Here is a 10,628-nt window from a genome sequence, read left to right as displayed (position 1 = left end):
AACAATAAACTACATGTGTTCAATTGAAGAACGTTTGCCTACAATGAAGAAGATAAAAGAGGATTTCCAGCCATAGAAATATTTTTATTTCTCCAAGTGGCAAACCATCCATCAACATCTTTCCCCAGGTCAGCATTTTATTATATGAGAGGAACGAGCGAGAATAATGGCAAATGTCACTTCCGGAGAAACTAAGGTGAAATGGGTTCGCATAGAACTTTGAATAGTGTGTGTCTTTACATGTTTGCTAAAAAATTAGAAAATAACGATTACATTTCCTTAAACTGATCATATAGAAGAAATAATAGATTGTAACACAGGATGAAAACATTGTAACCATTTCAGTGTTAGTAATGAAAACATTGATGTTCTCAGCCAGTTTCAGAACAAAGTAAATAATAATAATAATAATAATAATAATAATAATAATAATAATAATAATAATAATAATAATAATAATAATAATAATAATAATAATAATAATAATAATAATAATAATATAGTAATAATAAGAGCAGCCATAAAGCATAAATGCAGTAAAAGCATAATGGAATTTTTCACCTATTGTTGGTACCATATCTGAGATTTTGACCACTTTACATGCCCAAATTTGCTTACCTTATAAACATAATAAAGCATAATTTACAAAAATAAAGCATCAAGCATAATGCTTAATGTTTTTGATTCCAGAACCCTGAGTATCTTTACAACAAAGAAAAACATGTTAATATATTAATGTGTCGAAGATAACAATTGTCAACAAAGACTGTCATCAATGCCGCAATCAATGTAAATCAACTATCAATTGCCTTCATGCGTAACAATGGAAAGTTTGAATTCTTCCTCTCTCTGCACCTTCCGCTCAGAGTGAATTTTTGCTTCCTCACAATGTTTTAAAAGGCAGGCAAGACTCATTGTGCTTATTCTAAGATGTCAAAATCAAAAGTATATGCATCTCAGACAGTAAGAGAATTCCCAACTGACCCTTTCAGAGGAGAAGGTGGTAATGTATTTTCTGCTCTTTGTTCTGAATTCATCAAATGTGAGAAGTCTACTGTGCAGGTACATGTTTCATCTTCGAAACACTGCTTAAGGAAAACTTCACAAAATGATTTGGTATGTTGTATTGATGTAATTTTGAGTGAGAAAAATGAATGGTTTCATATATACTTTTACTGCTTGTGTTATAAAAGCGAGTAAAATAAACCAAATATGAGATGCAAATGGGTAAAAATGAAATACAATTCAAGGATCAGAACATTAAGGACTGAATTAGGAAAAAGCATAATAAAGGATAACATAAGGAAATATAAAGCATAATCTACAGATGTATAAAGCATAAAGTTCGTTGCAATAATAATAATAATAATAATAATAATAATAATAATAATAATAATAATAATAATAATAATAATAATAATAATAATAATAATAATAATATGGTAGCCTTCCACTAAACAGAAAAAAAAATGATAATTATTTTTCTCACAACAAATTCCAAACTGATAAATTTAAAAATATTATAAAAAAATTACAAGCTTAAAACACGAAGGGAATAAAACAGAAGATATAACGATGAACACTACAAGTCAAGCATGATTCCTCTAAACACTAGTCCTCTCTAAACTGACTAATAGTACCAAATCCAACAACAACAAAAACGTAATCAATAAAATAAAATATTGACTTTTTAGCTTTGGGGTTAATTACTCACAGAGCTATTATCATCTTCACAGAAGAATAACTCGCAATATAAGATAAAGGTGAGAAAATGTGTAAAATTTTGACTTTCGTTTCAACAGATTAAATAATCAGTGATAAACTGAAAGCCGCTTCAACAATACTCTAATATAAGCCTATATATGAAAGTATATATCTGTAGATTGAATGATACCAAGATGATTGTGTTCCGAGGGAGGGAACTCGTGATATATGAGCTGATATGAGAAAATATGTAAAATTTTGAATTTTCGTTTTAATTGATTAATTAATTGGTGATAAACTGAAAGCCGCTTCAACAAGACAATAATATAGATATGAAGGTATATATCTGTAGATTACATGATACCAAGATCGTTATATTCCGAGGGGGGTAACTCGTGATATATGAGCTGATACAGGAAAATATGTAAAATTTTGACTTTTCGTTTTAATTGATTAATTAATTAGTGATAAACTGAAAGCCGCTTCAACAAGACGATAATATAGATATGAAGGTATAAATCTGTAGATTACATGATACCAAGATCATTATATTCCGAGGGGGTTAACTCGTGATATATGAGCTGATATGGGAAAATATGTAAAATTTTGACTTTTCGTTTTAATTGATTAATTAATTAGTGATAAACTGAAAGCCGCTTCAACAAGACGATAATATAGATATGAAGGTATATATCTGTAGATTACATGATACCAAGATCATTATATTCCGAGGGAGGTAACTCGTGATATATGAGCTGATATGAGAAAATATGTAAAATTTTGACTTTTCGTTTTAATTGATTAATTAATTAGTGATAAACTGAAAGCCGCTTCAACAAGACGATAATATAGATATGAAGGTATAAATCTGTAGATTACATGATACCAAGATCATTATATTCCGAGGGGGTTAACTCGTGATATATGAGCTGATATGGGAAAATATGTAAAATTTTGACTTTTCGTTTTAATTGATTAATTAATTAGTGATAAACTGAAAGCCGCTTCAACAAGACGATAATATAGATATGAAGGTATATATCTGTAGATTACATGATACCAAGATCATTATATTACGACGGGGGTTACTCGTGATATATGAGCTGATATGAGAAAATATGTAAAATTTTGACTTTTCGTTTTAATTGATTAATTAATTAGTGATAAACTGAAAGCCGCTTCAACAAGACGATAACATAGATATGAAGGTATATATCTGTAGATTACATGATACCAAGATCATTATATTCCGAGGGGGGTAACTCGTGATATATGAGCTGATATGGGAAAATATGTAAAATTTTGACTTTTCGTTTTAATTGATTAATTAATTAGTGATAAACTGAAAGCCGCTTCAACAAGACGATAATATAGATATGAAGGTATATATCTGTAGATTACATGATACCAAGATCATTATATTCCGAGGGGGGTAACTCGTGATATATGAGCTGATATGGGAAAATATGTAAAATTTTGATTTTTCGTTTTAATTGATTAATTAATTAGTGATAAACTGAAAGCCGCTTCAACAAGACGATAATATAGATATGAAGGTATATATCTGTAGATTACATGATACCAAGATCATTATATTCCGAGGGGGGTAACTCGTGATATATGAGCTGATATGGGAAAATATGTAAAATTTTGACTTTTCGTTTTAATTGATTAATTAATTAGTGACAAACTGAAAGCCGCTTCAACAAGACGATAATATAGATATGAAGGTATATATCTGTAGATTACATGATACCAAGATCATTATATTCCGAGGGGGGTAACTCGTGATATATGAGCTGATATGGGAAAATATGTAAAATTTTGATTTTTCGTTTTAATTGATTAATTAATTAGTGATAAACTGAAAGCCGCTTCAACAAGACGATAATATAGATATGAAGGTATATATCTGTAGATTACATGATACCAAGATCATTATATTCCGAGGGGGGTAACTCGTGATATATGAGCTGATATTGGAAAATATGTAAAATTTTGACTTTTCGTTTTAATTGATAAATTAATTAGTGATAAACTGAAAGCCGCTTCAACAAGACGATAATAAAGATATGAAGGTATATATCTGTAGATTACATGATACCAAGATCGTTATATTCCGAGGGGGGTAACTCGTGATATATGAGCTGATATAGGAAAATATGTAAAATTTTGACTTTTCGTTTTAATTGATTAATTAATTAGTGATAAACTGAAAGCCGCTTCAACAAGACGATAATATAGATATGAAGGTATATATCTGTAGATTACATGATACCAAGATCATTATATTCCGAGGGGGGTAACTCGTGATATATGAGCTGATATGGAAAAATATGTAAAATTTTGACTTTTCGTTTTAATTGATTAATTAATTAGTGATAAACTGAAAGCCGCTTCAACAAGACGATAATATAGATATGAAGGTATATACCTGTAGATTACATGATACCAAGATCGTTATATTCCGAGGGGGGTAACTCGTGATATATGAGCTGATATGGGAAAATATGTAAAATTTTGACTTTTCGTTTTAATTGATTAATTAATTAGAGATAAACTAAAAGCCTCTTCAACAAGTCGATAATACAGATATGAAGGTATATATCTGTAGATTACATGATACTAAGATCATTATATTCCGAGGGGGGTAACTCGTGATATATGAGCTGATATGGGAAAATATGTAAAATTTTGACTTTTCGTTTTAATTGATTAATTAATTAGTGATGAACTGAAAGCCGCTTCAACAAGACGATAATATAGATATGAAGGTATATATCTGTAGATTACATGATACCAAGATCATTATATTCCGAGGGGGGTAACTCGTGATATATGAGCTGATATGGTAAAATATGTAAAATTTTGACTTTTCGTTTTAATTGATTAATTAATTAGTGATAAACTGAAAGCCGCTTCAACAAGACGATAATATAGATATGAAGGTATATATCTGTAGATTACATGATACAAAGATCGTTATATTCCGAGGGGGGTAACTCGTGATATGTGAGCTGATATGGGAAAATATGTAAAATTTTGACTTTTCGTTTTAATTGATTAATTAATTAGTGATAAACTGAAAGCCGCTTCAACAAGACGATAATATAGATATGAAGGTATATATCTGTAGATTACATGATACCAAGATCATTATATTCCGAGGGGGGTAACTCGTGATATATGAGCTGATATGGGAAAATATGTAAAATTTTGACTTTTCGTTTTAATTGATTAATTAATTAGTGATAAACTGAAAGCCGCTTCAACAAGACGATAATATAGATATGAAGGTATATATCTGTAGATTACATGATACCAAGATCGTTATATTCCGAGGGGGGTAACTCGTGATATATGAGCTGATATTGGAAAATATGTAAAATTTTGACTTTTCGTTTTAATTGATTAATTAATTAGAGATAAACTAAAAGCCTCTTCAACAAGTCGATAATATAGATATGAAGGTATATATCTGTAGATTACATGATACCAAGATCATTATATTCCGAGTGGGGTAACTCGTGATATATGAGCTGATATAGGAAAATATGTAAAATTTTGACTTTTCGTTTTAATTGATTAATTAATTAGTGATAAACTGAAAGCCGCTTCAACAAGACGATAATATAGATATGAAGGTATATATCTGTAGATTACATGATACCAAGATCATTATATTCCGAGGGGGGTAACTCGTGATATATGAGCTGATATTGGAAAATATGTAAAATTTTGACTTTTCGTTTTAATTGATAAATTAATTAGTGATAAACTGAAAGCCGCTTCAACAAGACGATAATAAAGATATGAAGGTATATATCTGTAGATTACATGATACCAAGATCGTTATATTCCGAGGGGGGTAACTCGTGATATATGAGCTGATATAGGAAAATATGTAAAATTTTGACTTTTCGTTTTAATTGATTAATTAATTAGTGATAAACTGAAAGCCGCTTCAACAAGACGATAATATAGATATGAAGGTATATATCTGTAGATTACATGATACCAAGATCATTATATTCCGAGGGGGGTAACTCGTGATATATGAGCTGATATGGAAAAATATGTAAAATTTTGACTTTTCGTTTTAATTGATTAATTAATTAGTGATAAACTGAAAGCCGCTTCAACAAGACGATAATATAGATATGAAGGTATATACCTGTAGATTACATGATACCAAGATCGTTATATTCCGAGGGGGGTAACTCGTGATATATGAGCTGATATGGGAAAATATGTAAAATTTTGACTTTTCGTTTTAATTGATTAATTAATTAGAGATAAACTAAAAGCCTCTTCAACAAGTCGATAATACAGATATGAAGGTATATATCTGTAGATTACATGATACTAAGATCATTATATTCCGAGGGGGGTAACTCGTGATATATGAGCTGATATGGGAAAATATGTAAAATTTTGACTTTTCGTTTTAATTGATTAATTAATTAGTGATGAACTGAAAGCCGCTTCAACAAGACGATAATATAGATATAAAGGTATATATCTGTAGATTACATGATACCAAGATCATTATATTCCGAGGGGGGTAACTCGTGATATATGAGCTGATATGGTAAAATATGTAAAATTTTGACTTTTCGTTTTAATTGATTAATTAATTAGTGATAAACTGAAAGCCGCTTCAAGAAGACGATAATATAGATATGAAGGTATATATCTGTAGATTACATGATACAAAGATCGTTATATTCCGAGGGGGGTAACTCGTGATATGTGAGCTGATATGGGAAAATATGTAAAATTTTGACTTTTCGTTTTAATTGATTAATTAATTAGTGATAAACTGAAAGCCGCTTCAACAAGACGATAATATAGATATGAAGGTATATATCTGTAGATTACATGATACCAAGATCATTATATTCCGAGGGGGGTAACTCGTGATATATGAGCTGATATGGGAAAATATGTAAAATTTTGACTTTTCGTTTTAATTGATTAATTAATTAGTGATAAACTGAAAGCCGCTTCAACAAGACGATAATATAGATATGAAGGTATATATCTGTAGATTACATGATACCAAGATCGTTATATTCCGAGGGGGGTAACTCGTGATATATGAGCTGATATTGGAAAATATGTAAAATTTTGACTTTTCGTTTTAATTGATTAATTAATTAGAGATAAACTAAAAGCCTCTTCAACAAGTCGATAATATAGATATGAAGGTATATATCTGTAGATTACATGATACCAAGATCATTATATTCCGAGTGGGGTAACTCGTGATATATGAGCTGATATAGGAAAATATGTAAAATTTTGACTTTTCGTTTTAATTGATTAATTAATTAGTGATAAACTGAAAGCCGCTTCAACAAGACGATAATATAGATATGAAGGTATATATCTGTAGATTACATGATACCAAGATCATTATATTCCGAGGGGGGTAACTCGTGATATATGAGCTGATATTGGAAAATATGTAAAATTTTGACTTTTCGTTTTAATTGATTAATTAATTAGTGATAAACTGAAAACCGCTTCAACAAGACGATAATATAGATATGAAGGTATATATCTGTAGATTACATGATACCAAGATCATTATATTCCGAGGGGGGTAACTCGTGATATATGAGCTGATATGGGAAAATATGTAAAATGTTGACTTTTTGTTTTAATTGATTAATTAATTAGTGATAAACTAAAAGCCGCTTTAACAAGACGATAATATAGATATGAAGGTATATATTTGTGGATTACATGATATCAAGATCATTATATTCCGAGGGGGGTAACTCGTGATATATGAGCTGATATGGGAAAATATGTAAAATTTTGACTTTTCGTTTTAATTGATTAATTAATTAGTGATAAACTGAAAGCCGCTTCAACAAGACGATAATATAGATATGAAGGTATATATCTGTAGATTGCATGATACCAAGATCATTATATTCCGACTGGGGTAACTCGTGATATATGAGCTGATATAGGAAAATATGTAAAATTTTAACTTTCCGTTTTAATTGATTAATTAATTAGTGATAAACTGAAAGCCGCTTCAACAAGACGATAATATAGATATGAAGGTATATATCTGTAGATTACATGATACCAAGATCATTATATTCCGAGGGGGGTAACTCGTGATAGATGAGCTGATATTGGAAAATATGTAAAATTTTGACTTTTCGTTTTAATTGATTAATTAATTAGTGATAAACTGAAAACCGCTTCAACAAGACGATAATATAGATATGAAGGTATATATCTGTAGATTACATGATACCAAGATCATTATATTCCGAGGGGGGTAACACGTGATATATGAGCTGATATGAGAAAATATGTAAAATTTTGACTTTTCGTTTTAATTGATTAATTAATTAGTGATAAACTGAAAGCCGCTTCAACAAGACGATAATATAGATATGAAGGTATATATCTGTAGATTACATGATACCAAGATCATTATATTCCGAGGGGGGTAACTCGTGATATATGAGCTGATATGGGAAAATATGTAAAATTTTGACTTTTCGTTTTAATTGATTAATTAATTAGTGATAAACTGAAAGCCGCTTGAACAAGACGATAATATAGATATGAAGGTATATATATGTAGATTACATGATACCAAGATCATTATATTCCGAGGGGGGTAACTCGTGATATTTGAGCTGATATGGGAAAATATGTAAAATTTTGATTTTTCGTTTTAATTGATTAATTAATTAGTGATGAACTGAAAGCCGCTTCAACAAGACGATAATATAGATATGAAGGTATATATCTGTAGATTACATGATACCAAGATCATTATATTCCGAGTGGGGTAACTCGTGATATATGAGCTGATATAGGAAAATATGTAAAATTTTGACTTTTCGTTTTAATTGATTAATTAATTAGTGATAAACTGAAAGCCGCTTCAACAAGACGATAATATAGATATGAAGGTATGTATCTGTAGATTACATGATACCAAGATCATTATATTCCGAGGGGGGTAACTCGTGATATATGAGCTGATATTGGAAAATATGTAAAATTTTGACTTTTCGTTTTAATTGATTAATTAATTAGTGATAAACTGAAAACCGCTTCAACAAGACGATAATACAGATATGAAGGTATATATCTGTAGATTACATGATACCAAGATCATTATATTCCGAGGGGGGTAACTCGTGATATATGAGCTGACATGGGAAAATATGTAAAATGTTGACTTTTTGTTTTAATTGATTAATTAATTAGTGATAAACTGAAAGCCGCTTCAACAAGACGATAATATAGATATGAAGGTATATATCTGTAGATTACATGATACCAAGATCATTATATTCCGAGTGGGGTAACTCGTGATATATGAGCTGATATAGGAAAATATGTAAAATTTTGACTTTTCGTTTTAATTGATTAATTAATTAGTGATAAACTGAAAGCCGCTTCAACAAGACGATAATATAGATATGAAGGTATGTATCTGTAGATTACATGATACCAAGATCATTATATTCCGAGGGGGGTAACTCGTGATATATGAGCTGATATTGGAAAATATGTAAAATTTTGACTTTTCGTTTTAATTGATTAATTAATTAGTGATAAACTGAAAACCGCTTCAACAAGACGATAATATAGATATGAAGGTATATATCTGTAGATTGCATGATACCAAGATCATTATATTCCGAGGGGGGTAACTCGTGATATATGAGCTGATATGGGAAAATATGTAAAATTTTGACTTTTCGTTTTAATTGATTAATTAATTAGTGATAAACTGAAAGCCGCTTTAACAAGACGATAATATAGATATGAAGGTATATATCTGTAGATTACATGATACCAAGATCATTATATTCCGAGGGGGGTAACTCGTGATATATGAGCTGATATGGGAAAATATGTAAAATTTTGACTTTTCGTTTTAATTGATTAATTAATTAGTGATAAACTAAAAGCCGCTTCAACAAGACGATAATATAGATATGAAGGTATATATCTGTAGATTACATGATATCAAGATCATTATATTCCGAGGGGGGTAACTCGTGATATTTGAGCTGATATGGGAAAATATGTAAAATTTTGACTTTTCGTTTTAATTAATTAATTAATTAGTGATAAACTGAAAGCCGCTTCAACAAGACGATAATATAGATATGAAGGTATATATCTGTAGATTACATGATACCAAGATGATTTTATTCCGAGGGGGGTAACTCGTGATATATGAGCTGATATGGGAGAATATGTAAGATTTTGATTTTTGTTTTAATTTTTTAATTAATTATTGATAACGTGGAGGCCGCTTCAGCACAACTATAATATAAATATGGTGGTGTATATCAGAGTATAAATAACTACTACGTTCTATATGATATGAGAGAGTTACGGGGGGTTGTTTATTTGACTTTATATACACTGGCAACCCTGAGATTTTTCTGTTACGGAGGTAGCAGATATCTGCTAGAATCACCGCGGTGACCATGGGCGTAATTTAGGGAGGACAGGAGCAATCGTGCCCATTGAAAAATATTCTTAATAAATTATGTACTATATGCTAACCAAGAACGTGAAATTATTATGACTACTTTATTCCTCCCTGGCAAAATCTGAAGTGACTCTGTTGCGCAAGGACACCGAACCTGAGATCCGGGCGGCCCGAGCTCTCCAATGCTCATGTGCCCCCATGTTACAATAGAAAGTTTATTCTTACTAGAACATAATTTTTCTTTAGTAAACTTCCTTTAACTTATATAACCATATGACGTATAACGTTATACTTTCTTACTAGAAGATAATATTCTTTAGTGAACTTCTTTTAACGCTATAATTTCGTAATTGCAGGGCCTGCCTTAATGACTATATATATATTGTTATGAATGTACAATATTTGGCATAATTTGAATTCAATTTGTCTT

Source organism: Thermobia domestica, chromosome 8, assembly GCF_964235325.1.
Source record: "Thermobia domestica chromosome 8, izTheDome1.hap1.1, whole genome shotgun sequence".
Taxonomy (NCBI): domain Eukaryota; kingdom Metazoa; phylum Arthropoda; class Insecta; order Zygentoma; family Lepismatidae; genus Thermobia; species Thermobia domestica.
This window is presented reverse-complemented; position numbering follows the sequence as displayed.